Below are 13,592 nucleotides of genomic sequence, written 5' to 3'. Positions count from 1 at the left end.
TTGTGTAGGAAGAGAGTACCCAGGTATAGCCTGTAATCTCTCTAAGTTGAGGAGACAAGACTGAGAGGCAGGGAAGGCCAAAGCAGCTAGAGTTTATATGGAAGAGTACTAAAAAATACAGAACTACAGAGAGATCTGCAAAAGGTCCCTCTTGAGTATTTAGTTGAGTATTGATTTGTGCATGTCTGGAAGTACATAATACCTCAGGTTGGCCAAAACAAAAGCAAAAACAAAAATACCAGATAAAAGGCTGGGCATGGTGGCTCATGCCTGTAATCCCAGCACTTTGTGAGGCTGGGGCAGGTGGATCACTTGAGGTCAGGAGTTTGAGACCAGCCTGGCCAACATGGTGAAACCCCATCTCTACTAAAAATACAAAAATTACCCGGGCATGGTGGCAAGTGCCTATAATCCCAGCTACTCAGGTAGCTGAGGCAGGAGAATTGCTTGAACCCAGGAGGCAGAGGCTGCAGCGAACCGAGATCATGCCACTGCCCTCCAGCCTGGATGACAGACTCTGTCTCAAAAAAAAAAAAAAAAAAAAAGAATAGAAGAAACAGGAAAGAACTAAAAGAATTGAGAGAGCAATCTCCAAAACTCACATAAGGCTAGAAATAGTTCATGTTTCTGTAAGACACAATGAAAAAATCTTATCATTCATAAGGCATCAGCTGGAATATTCAGAAGGGTATTACGGCAGCAGTGGAGCAAAATTAGCCCTAGACTAAAGGTTGCTCTGATTCATCCTAACAAAGCTTAAAAGCAACCTCAAAAGGACAAATAGAATATGTGTAAGACCTGTACACTGAAAACTTCAAAATATTGTTGAAAGAAAATTAAAGACCTAAAGAAATGGAGATATATACCATATTCTTGGATCAGAAGACTGAATATTGTTTAGATATCATTTCCTCCAAAATTGATCTATAGATTAAATGTCATCCCAAACACAACCTTACTTTTTTGTAGAAATTCAAAAGACATAAGATCACCAAAACAACTTTCATTTAAAAAAAGGACAAAGTTGAAAGATTTGCAATTTTGATTTCAAGATTTATTATAAAGTTAATATCATTCACACAGTATGGTATTTGTGTTAAGGCAAACAATGAGATGAATAAAATGAAATAAAGAATCAAGAGATAGATCATACATATGTGGTCTATTAGTTTTCAGAAAAGATGCCGAGGCAGTTCAATGGGGCAAGGATAATCTCTTTAACAAATGGTGTTGTAGCAAAACTGGATAGCCATGTGATTAAGAAATGCTCAACCACCTCCTTACAACCTATACAAATGTTAACTTGAAACGGGTCATAGACCTTAAATTAACAGCTAAAATTTCTAGAACACTTAGGAGAAAATCTTTAATCCCTTGGTTTTTGCAAAGATTTCTTAAATATAATACAAAAGGCATGAACTATAAAATTATATTTTATTTCATCAAATTTTAATACTCTAACATTAGGAGGAAACATTTGAAAAACGTTTCTGAAAAAGGACTTTGATCTAGAATATATAAACAATTTTTACAACTCAATAAGCTAAACAATCCAGTTTTTAAAATGGGAAAAATAAAAGAAGATAAATGGATGGCAAATAAGCACATGAACAGATGCTCAGCATCATTAGTCATTAGAAAAATAGGGATTAAAACCAAAACTACTGATCACACGAATTGTTGGCAATGATGGAGAACAACAGGAATTTTCATACAGTGCTTATGAGAATTTAAAATGGTACAACCACTTTGGAAAAGAGTTTGACAATTTTTTTGTTAATTAAATATGCACCTACTATATGACCCAATGATTCTATACCCAAGTTTTTACCCAAGAGAAATGAAAGTATCTATCTACACAAAATATATACATGGATGTTTATAGAAACTTTACTGTAATAGCCAGAGATTGAAAACAACCCAAATGTCCAAATATGTGACTGGATCAACAAATTGAAGCATATCCATGCAATGGAATACTACTTAGCAATAAAAAATAATTGGTACATGCAAGAATATGGATAGATCTCAAAAAAATATATTGAGTGAAAAAAGACAAAAAAAGAGAACACACTGTGTATATTCCATTTTTATAAAATCCTAGAAAATGCAAACTAATCTATAGTCACAGAAAGTAGATCAGTGGTTGCCTAGGGAGGAGGAATGATTTTCTAAAGGGAATGGGAAAGAGAGATTACAAAGAGATGCAAGAAAACATATGGAAATGATGGAAATGTCATTATTTTGTCTGTGGTGAAGGCTTAATAAGTTGTACAGATGTTAAAATTTTATACCTTAAATACATGCAGTTTAACATATGTATATTATATCTCAATAAAACTGTTTGAAAAACAAGACCAGAGTTTGGCAGAAAGTATTGTATATGTGAAATGGACTTCAGCAAATGCAGTAAAGCCTGAAAACTTCTGCAACTAGAACTCTTTGAATATTCCTATTAGAAGATGAATACTATCTGTTCAACTTGGGCAAAAATTACAGCAGAGTAGAAAACTGAGACTGCTACTTCTTTGCTAGCCATCCATAGCTGAAATGGTTTTATCTCCTTTAACAGAGAGTAGTTCATGATTAGATTTTGTAATCAGTCACTGACATGCCTATATTTACCATTTAAAAACCTATCTGTATGTCACTAATGCTTTGTTTTCTACCTTCAAGTCAACCTCAATTCTTCCGAAGTCTCATTTTAAAGAATTTCCTTCACCCATTGTTCAAATTGATATCTAAATCTAAGCAGTCACATTGAAACCTCAACCTTCATATTGGTATAGACAAGAGCTACTCCTAAGTGAATCAGGCAGGATGCCAGTAACCTTGATACTGGTTTCATCACCAGGCCCCAGACAAGAACCACACCTGAAGTGCACAGAGTTGCCAAGTCACTCAGTCTGACATAGGTTACTGAAAAAAAAAGAGCTTAGTGTGGGAAAAGCTTATATAGAACCTGAGGATGCATGAAAAGAAGAATTTGCTTTCTAGATAAAAGAACACACATTCCCCTGTATAAAAATGTGAGTCATGCTTATTCCTTTTATGCTCTGTAATCTCTAAGAGTCTTTATCTGAAAGTTTTCTCATAGAGCAAGGCAATGCTGTAAGTGACTTCAGTAAATTCTCTTGGACCAACACTGATTCACCCTTAGAAACACAGTTCAGCACATTTTTCTGAATAAGAAGTTTTTGGTTTATATTACGTAATTTTGAGTGTTCTTAATATGCCACTATTATTTTCAATGTGTGTTCATCTGAGAGCTTCACACCTAAGGATGAGAAATTTGTATCGAACTCTTTGATGGTAGGGGTCATTTAAAAACCTTAATTTTTATAAATAGATACTAAATTAAGTACTACATTATTTAATTCTAAATAGATGACTCAGACACTTCCTTGTTTTTATTTCCATTAACAGTGTATTTAGGGGAGAGATAATAGACTTACCATCTCTGTGTCTCTGTGGAAAACTGCACTATTGTGCCTTTGTGTGTTCTAGGCTTTTGCAGCCAAATATGTGTTTTTAATAAGATGTCCTTCTGCATTCTTTGCCTCTCAGATTGGAAAATACTCATTAAAATTTTATTTTAAAAACTTTCCCAGGTATTTTACTTGTTTTTTTGTTTGTTTGTTTGTTTACCATGTTTTAGCCCTTGCCATTTTTTGAAGATAAACGAAATGTTCAGCACCTTGATGGTAATGATAAGTGGGCAACACAGATATTAAAAAGATTAAGCCACATCTTCAAGGAATATTCTAATCTACATGCATTAAATAATATCATGTGTGGTAAGGTGCCTTTTCTTCTGCTCACTGGGGAGGAAAATAAAAAGCACAATTTTGGAAAGATGATTAGGTATGATATCTTCCAAGATTAAGCTAATACTGTTGGGAGATACATAAAACAAAGCAATAATAACCCTCTAAACTTTAGCCAATATGTTCTCACACGTAATTTCTTTTACAATATTAAATTTTCACAAACCTTCCACAACTTGCTCAAACCTTCAGATTTATTCTAACTTAAAACAATCCTTTAACCCTCTAAACTAGTTCCATCAAAGCCAATTTAAAAAAGATCCTATGTCCCAAGTAATGATTCTTGCTGTCCTTTATACAAATAATCAGGCCAAGTATAAGACTAAAGCTAGTTTTTGCAAACAAATCAGTCCTATTGTGATTTGTCTTTAGTAAAAAATGGGAGACTGGTGAGAGAAAAATTCTGTTTCAAAAACTATGGCACACCTATTATTAGATTCTAGTCATCAGTTGTTTTTAAGGCTTCTTTCCTATAATTTAGACTAACCCTGCTTATTCCTATGAATCAACCAGAGAATCTCTGCAGCTCAAAAGAAACAGGAGGGATGGGTAATGTAAAAATCTGGATCAGTATTCTAATTCCGGGCACATATTGGAATCAGCTAGCGACTCCAAATCAGCCTGGTTTCAACAATTGCCCAATTTGTGGAAAGCCTTCTAATTTGTTTACTTGGGATAATTTTGCTTATTTTGCTTTACTGCTGTGGAATCTATTGCTGTTGTACTCTTCATATAGGAATGCAGGATGAGCTTTCTCAATGTTTTCTTAAATTCAACAATTACTAATCTTCCAGATATCACCTTCTGTCAGAACTCAGAGTTATAAATGGCCCTCAGCATACTGACGCTTTCTGACTGAGCTCCTCTTTACCCTGGCTACAAGACACACTAATAGTTAGGCAGGAATATCACCGCCCCTATTTAGCCTGAAGAAATTACAGAAGATGAATCTTTGTCCCTCTACAACCCTTAGGATTAAGGGTACCCTTGTGAAACAGAAATATGTCAAAGGCATTTGAACCAGAGCAACTCCATCTTGAATAGGGACTGGGAAAAATAAGGCTGAGACCAACTGGGCTGCATTCCCAGGAGGCCAGGCATTCTTAGTCATGGAATGAGATAGGATGTCAGCACAATTTACAGGTCACAAAGACCCTGCTGATAAAACAGCATGAGGTAAAGAACCTGGCCAAAACCTAGCAAAACCAAGGTGGCGATGAAAATGATCTCTGGTCATCCTCACTGCTCATTATAAGCTAATTATTAATATAAGCATCAGCAAGCTAAAAGACACTCCCTCCAGCACCATGACAGTTTACGAATGCCACAGCAACATCAGGAAGTTACCCTGTATGATCTAAAAAAGGGAGGAACTCTCAGTTCTGGGAATTGCCTACCCTTTCCCCAGAAAACTCATGAATACTCTATCCCTTGTTTAGCATATAATCAAGAAATAACTGTAAGTATATTCAGTTGAGCAGCCCAGGCCAGTGCTCCATCTGTGGAGTAGCCATTCTTTTATCTCCTTACTTTCTTAATAAACTTGCTCTCACATTATTAAAAAAAAAAAAAAGTATATGAATCTTATAAAGTAAATATTGATAGGAGCTTAACAAGGACAGTATAACATGACTGACTTATTTTTCCCAACTTTTAAGTTCAGGGGTACATGTTCAGAATGTGCAGGGTTTTTACATATGTAAAAATGTGCCACGGTGGTTTGCTGCACAGAACATCCCATCACTTAGGTATTAAGCCCAGCATCTGTTAGCTATGCTTCCTGATGTGCTCCCTCCTCCCACACCCCCACAACAAGCCCCTGTGTGTGTTGTTCTCCACCATGTGTCCGTGTGTTCTCATCATTCCGCTCCCACTTACAAATGAGAACATGTAGTGCTTGGTTTTTTGTTCCTTGTGTTAGTTTGCTGAGGATAATGGCTTCCAGGTCTATTCATGGCAGAAGAATTGCTTGAACCTAAGAGGCAGAGGCTGCGGTGAACTGAGATCATGCCTGCAAAGGACATGATCTCGTTCCTTTTTATGGTGGCATAGTATTCCATGGTGTATATGTACCACATTTTCTTTATCCAGATGACAGTTTTTTAAATACCTAGAAAACATAAGATAGAAAAAAAAATGGAAAAAATCAGATAGAAAAAGGAAAGAAAGCCAATTGTAGGAGGCAATCCCAATGTTCTTCCCCACTGCCCTCCTGACCTGCAGGACTTACCTTTCCAGAACCAACCTATGAGAAGACCAATGACTCACATTACCAAACTTCACTCATGTGATTTACAAAATAAAAGGCAAGGGCCTTGTTAACTGCTGGAAGAGCTGTGACTTGGGGCAGGAGGGACATCAAGGACTTGGAGCTGGAACAGCAGAAGGAATGAAATGGCATAAGAGAAGTATAACATACTTTAGGGGTTCAAAGAAGGAGGTATCACTTCCTATTATGGTGATCTAGGAAAACTTCACAAAGAACATGACATTTGAGGAGGGTCAGACTGATAGATTAAACTAGGAAGAAAGGCATTTCCAGTAAAGAAGACAGCAAAAGAAAAGGAACAAGAAGCCGGGCGCGGTGGCTCAAGCCTGTAATCCCAGCACTTTGGGAGGCTGAGACGGGCGGATCACGAGGTCAGGAGATCGAGACCATCCTGGCTAACACGGTGAAACCCCGTCTCTACTTAAAATACAAAAAAAATGGCCGGGCGAGGTGGCGGCGCCTGTAGTCCCAGCTACTCGGGAGGCTGAGGCAGGAGAATGGCGTGAACCCGGGAGGCGGAGCTTGCAGTGAGCGGAGATCGCGCCACTGTACTCCAGCCTGGGTGACAGAGCGAGACTCCGTCTCAAAAAAAAAAAAAAAAAAAAAGAAAAGGAACAAAAGCAGGAAATCATATAAGTATGGCTCGAACACAGGGTACATAAGGAAAGTCTTTAAAGATGAGATTACAAAGGGATATTGGATTAGAAAATATTTTTCACTAAATAAAAATAAAAATAAAATATATCAACATTTGTGAGAAGCAGTCAAAGCAGTACCTAAATAAAAACTTATAGCATTATATATCTATCCTGGAAAAGAAGAAAGGTCTAATTTTCACCTTAAGATACTAGAAGAGGAAACTAAATCCAAAGAAAACAGAAAAACAAAAATAATACAGATTAAAACAGAAAGCAATGAACCTAAGAAGAATAATAGAGAATATTTATAGAATCAAAATATAGTTAGTTGAAAAGATCTATAAAATTGAGAGATATTTAGTGTTCATGGACTAGAAACTGAATATTGTTAACATATCAATTCTCCCCAAATTGATCTGTAGATTTAATCAACTCCCAATCAAAAACCCAGGAGAAGTTTGGTAGATATAAACAAGCTGATTGTAAAATTCATATAGAAAAGTAAAAGTACCAGAATAGCCAAAACCTTTCAAAACCAAAGGAAGATGAAATTTGGAGGGTTCACAGAACCTGATTTTTCAGACTTACCATGAAACTACAGTGATCAAAACGGTATGGTATTAGTGAAAAGATAAATAGCAATGAAACAAAATAAAAAATCAAAAAACACCAACACAAACATAGTCAATTGATATTTGGCAATGGTGCAAATGCTGTTCAATTGAGAAAGGATTTCTTTTCAACAAATGGTGCTAGGACAATTGGACTTCCACATGCAAAATAAAAAAACAAACAAAGAACCTTGTCCAGGAGTGGTAGCTCACGTCTGTAATCCCAGAACTTTGGGAGGCTGAGGTAGGAGGATTGCTTGAGGCGAGGAGTTTGAGACCAATCTGCAACATAGTGAGATCCCATCTCTACAAAAAATACAAAAAAAAAATTTAGCTGGGCATGGCAGTGAATTCTTGTAGTCCCAGCTATTTGAGAGACTGAGGTGAGGGGATCACTTGGGCCAGGAGGTCAAGGCTGTAGTGAGCTCTGATCATGCCCTGCACTGCAGCCTGGGCAACAGAATGAGATTCTGACTCAAAAAACAAAATTAACCCTAACCTATGACTCACAGTTTATACACATACACACACAAAACTCAAAATGGATTGTAGACCTAAATGTAAGATGTGAAACTATAAAAATTGTAGAAGAAAACAAGGGAGAAAATCTCCATGCATTTGTAATAGACAAATCTGAGGTGTGCCACCAAATGCATGATCCATAAAAGAAAAATTGATAAATTAAACTTCAGCTAAATTAAAATAAATTGTTCTACAAAAAACATTGTTCAGAGAATAAAGGGACAAGCTTTTGACTGGGAGAAAATACATATAACTGACAGAAGTCTTATATACAAAATAAAAAAGAAACTCTCAAAACTCAGTAATAAGAAAAGAAGGCTGCGCACAGTGGATCATGCCTGTAATCCCTGCACTTTGGGAGGCTGAGGCAGGCAGATCGCCTGAGGTCAAGAGTTCAAGATCAGCCTGGGCAACATGGTGAAACCCCATCTCTTCTAAAAATACAAAAATTACACGGGCTATGGTGGCATGCACCTGTAATCTCAGATACTTGGGAGGTTGAGGCAGGAGAATCACTTGATCTCAGGAGACAGAGGTTGTGGTGTGCCAAGATCATGCCACTGCACTCCAGCCTGGGCAACAGAGCAAGATTCCATCTCAAAAAAAAAAAAAAAAGAAAGAAAGAAAGAAAGAAAAAGAAAAAGAAAAAATCCAACAAACTATGAGCAGAAAATATGAAGACACTGCACCAAAAAATATAACAATGGCACAAAATCACATAAAAATATTTTCAACATCAATAGTCATTAGAGCAATGCAAATTAAAGTGACAAGGAGATATCAGTATACATGGACTGGAATAGCTAAAAAACAACACACACACACATATATACACACACACACAAACCTGACAAAGCAAGCACTGGCAAGGATGCAGAGCAACTGGAATGCTCATACATTCCTGTTGGAAATGTAATGGTATAACCACTCTGGAAAATTGCTTGACAGTTCCTTATAAAGATAAACATCCACTTACCACATGACCCACTCTTTTACTCCTACGTATTTACTCAAAAGAAATGAAAGGATATATTCACATAAAAACCTGCATATGAATGTTGATAGTAGCATTATTCATAATTTCCAAAAATTGCAAATAACTCAAATGTCCTTTAATGAATGCATAAGAAAATTTTGGTGATCCATACAATGGAATACTACTCAGCAATTAAAAGGAATGAACTATCAATATATGCAATAACAAAGATGAATCTCAGATGTGTCCTGCTAAGTGACAGAAGCTAGATCCAAATATTACATACTATATGATTGCATGTAGGTCATGTTCTGGAAAAGGCAAAGCTATAAGGACAGAAAAAAGATCAATTATGGCCAAGGCTCAGGGATGGAAGAGGAGCTTGACTACAAAGGAACATCAAAAGGAAAGATTTGGCAGTGACAAAACCTATTTATTGTGATTGTGGTGATGGTGGCATGACACTATTCATTCTCATAGAACTCATAGAACTGCATAGCCAAAAAAAAAAAAAAAAATTGAATGTCACACTATGTACATTTAAAAATAAAACAATAGTTAAATGCAATTAAATAGATAGGTTAGGACTATGGAAAGTTTGACCTTAATTAGTAAACGAGAAGAAGCAAACAGTGATTTTTGAGCAGGATGTGACACAATCAATCTCAAAGTTCAAATTCCTGGAATAAATTAGAGTTTGGAGGAGAGGGGACAAAAATGCTAAACACGAAGGAAGGAAGACCAGGCAGCAGCTACTGCAATGGTCTAGTCATGTCATAATGAACGACATACTGTGAGGATGGAAATGGAGGGATGAAAGAGGAGGTGCTGAAAATATCAAGAAGATGCGGTTCTAGGAAAAGGAAAAAATGAAAGGTTATTCACAGGCTTCACATTGAGTTGACTAAGCCAATAGTAGTATCTTTTGCAAAGGCAGGGCAATCTGAAATATTATACTGTTAGAAACTGAGCTATTCTAAGAAAAAAAAATCTAGAAGGCAAATAAGACTATAGCTCTAGATATCTGAAGAACAGAATGAGTTGAGGAGATTGAGCCACCAATCTAGAGAGGATAGGTGAAACTTTGGGGATGAATAAATGGCCAAGTTAGCAGAAAGAAAAGGAATGGAAATAAGGGAGTAGCAAGGAAGGGGAAGGATGATTACAAAACCCTAACTAACATCTGCTACAGATACATACTCATTTTCCTAATTGCTTAGAGAAGGTTCTGTTCACCAAACTAGAAACTAGTTTCTCAACTCCTGTTTCTCTGTCCCCTGAAAGAAGATATCGTAACTTACGAGATAAGACACTTGGCACTGAGGTTCATGATGAAGATGCCCTATTAGGAAAACAGTCAGAAAAATCTATTAAACAGTATCTTCCAAGTCTGCCAAGAGTGACTGCCAAAATAAAATTACTTATTACTTCAAAAAGTAACTCATATTTTTCCAGGACAAACTCACTACAGCCTTTTCTCCATTCATTTTAATTTCATACTTTTATAGCTATGACTCTTCCTGATGATAGGGCACAAAGTGATTAGGAACATGAAATCCATCACCAGTTGGCTTTTATCATGTTCATATCTTAATTCCCCAGTATAATCATTCTGTGATCCCCACAAAAAATATAGCATGATTTAAATAATGAAATATGACATAACCCTGGTTGAACTATATGTGGACAAATTGTTCTCTTATAGGCTATATTTTTTAAAATATCTTATAGAGTGAAAGAATGTTGCTAGGTAAACAAACGAAAAAAACATTAGGATGAGTTGAGCGTTTATGTACTGGAGGAACTTTCTCCTTATTAGGGTTGAAAAAGTGTGTAGCCTGAAATCCCAGCACTTTGGGAGGCTGATGCAGGCAGACCGCTTGAGCTCAGGAGTTCAAGACCAGCCTGGGCAACATGGCAAAACAGCATCTCTACAAAAAAATACAAAAATAGCCAGGTGTGGTGGCATGCCCCTGGAGTCTCAGCTACTTGGGAGGCTGAGATGGGAGCATCTCTTGAGTCTGGGAGGTCAAGGCTGCAGTGAGCCGAGATCATATCACTGCACTCCACAAAAAAAAAGAAAAGAAGAGAAGAGAAAAGAAAAGAAGTTTGTAAAGGATTATGAGAGCTAATTCTCAAGTGACTGGAGTGTACTTTCAATTTCTCAGGCTTTTTGCACTTATTTTCCTTTTTTTCTCACTACGTGGTGAGAGGCTAAACAAAATCAACTCTGAGGTTTCCTGCTGTTGATTTTCTTGAGAACAAGAAAAACAGTGTTTATCAGATAAAGTAGAGGTGTGAAGTTATGCTTCACCATTATTTTATAGCTTAACTAGAGACAAGTAAAATATTAAAAGGTAGAAAATAAGATGATGACGTTTTCAAAGTAATTTTTGGCCAGATGAATATTCCTAGAAGAAAAAAATTAAAATTCTATAATTAGCATAAAATATTTTAAATTAATTATAAGATTATATTACCCAAATTAATATCTATCCCTATTGCTTTTATTTAGGTTCTCAATAGTTCTTATTTTGTTTAATGAAACTGACTCAGTTTATCGCCTTGCTTCAAGTCTTGATCTGATTCACTCAGTCCTCTACAAAGGATTCTTCCAAAAAGAAAATCTGATATTATTCTTGATTTTTTAAAAAGCCTTCCAATTACTCTTTTAAAAAATCAAAACCGAAATTTTTAGCCTATTGCACAGCCACCTCACAATTCAGCCCTCAACTGTCTTTGGAGAATCTCCACCTCCCCACCACTCCCACAGACTTGCACCCTTCACTCCACTAAGGCTGAACTGTTCGCCATTTACTGGTAAAGCTGTTTCTTTTCCAACTCTGTGACTGTTCCCAGGGAAAAGACTAGAGCTAGAAGAACAGGGCATTTGCTTCAGGCACAAAGTTTAAAGGGATGCCAAAAAACTCAGTCATCAAGGTAAATATTTTAATGCAACATTTTTAAAAATCAAAATCAATGCAAAAAAAAGATAAAATATCAAAATTTAAAATAAAGGCAATATCAGTATTCCTCCCTGAAATTCACTCTGCCTAGGAAAGTCTTACTTAAATTTGAAGATTTGACTTAAACGTTTCTTCTCTGAGGAGACTCTCTTACCTTCCCAGAGCACAGCATTTTTTTCTGCCCTCTGACTCTGTTGCCATAAGTCTCCAATGTGTGTTTTATTTATCTCAACATGTACTCCTCTGAACTGAGAATTTTTAAACCATTTCTTCATCTCAGTGATTGATATACATTAGGAATTCCACTACTATCTGCTATTATAAATGAACAAATAATAGGTTACAGTAAGTATAGTAAGATACAGAATTTGGAATCAGAAACAGAAATTCCAATTCCTTATCTACAATTTATATATTTGTCAATTTTATGGAGCAGAGTAAATCTCTGAGCCTGTTTCTCTGTCTTTGGAATGCAAATGAACTTACTTCTTTGGGGCTTTCAGAAGTTAGGTATTTATCAAATATTTTGAAAGAGAGGTCAAACAGAGTAGACATTTATTCATTCACGTGAATTCCAGTGAAGAAGGTGAAAAGAGAGAAAGGACAATGTGGTTTACTTAGCAAAAAGAGCTACATCTTTGAAAATAAAAGCAAGAAAAGCATTGAGGACACTGCTTAGGAAACTGCAAGTGCTTCAGCATGGCTGCATGTAAACAGTGACAGATCCATCAAAGGATTAGACAGGAAACAAAAGGAGGCAGAGCCTAGGCCATGGATGAGGCTCTTGGGTAATACTCCATCTAAGGGGTCTTAACTCTATCCAAGAACATGTGGTGAAACTGAGTGAACCTTGAGTTAACAGAATGAGTTACTGCCGAAATTGTAAATGAGGTTCACGAGTTACACTGAGTTTGACAATAGAGGAAAAAGAAAAAATAAGACATCACACATTAAAGTTTGCAAACTATTGCTATTTCAAAAGCATCATTGAACAAACTTTTTAAAGGAAATTATAGCAGGGATAGAGAAAAAAGAAATACTTGAGATATTGGAAAGTTAGGATATATAAGATTTGGCAACAGATTGCAAGAGTGCAGGGAGATGATTGAGAGTGAAGTATACGGCATGAGGAGGTATAATGCATGAATAAAAAATACCAGCATTTTATTGTTTTCATATAAAATGGGCACCAAATTATCTGGCCTTAATGCTAATATCTTTCCTCAGAACACCAGTCCTATTGTTTTGTCCAAACATTGATCACATCTCAGAGGTTGCCTTCTTGTTTTTCCTGCACGTAGCAGTTGAGAAGAAAGAATGACAAATGCTGGTAGTCATAAACATTTTTTCCACAAAAATAAGTACTTATGTAATTCAGTAAAGAGATGCAAAGACTTGTTCAAAGACTGTGAAGGAACTCCTGGAGCTAAGGCAAGATCATGTGCAATGTTTAATGGCTGATAGAAAGATCAGATGAGAAAAACAGAGTCAGAAAAGTAGAAGAGGGGTTTTGAAATGAAAATGTCATGGGAGATGGGAGTAAGACTAAGTTTTGTTCATATCTTGGTTATGCAAATTACTGCTATTTAACCTTGAGCTACTTATTTAATCTTCGTATTTTCTCAGATGTTAAATGAATTAAATAATATCAATTAGTTGTGAGGATTAAATATAATATGTGTAATACTTTGCATAGTGCCTTTTATATACACAGGGATAATAATATAAAGTGGTTACCGCTACTAGCAGTTTGAATTTTATGACTTAGATTACACAAATGAAA

This window comes from Theropithecus gelada, chromosome 11 (genome assembly GCF_003255815.1).
Source record: "Theropithecus gelada isolate Dixy chromosome 11, Tgel_1.0, whole genome shotgun sequence".
NCBI classification, from domain to species: domain Eukaryota; kingdom Metazoa; phylum Chordata; class Mammalia; order Primates; family Cercopithecidae; genus Theropithecus; species Theropithecus gelada.
The sequence above is the reverse complement of the archived record's forward strand: the minus strand, read 5'-3'. Positions refer to the sequence as shown.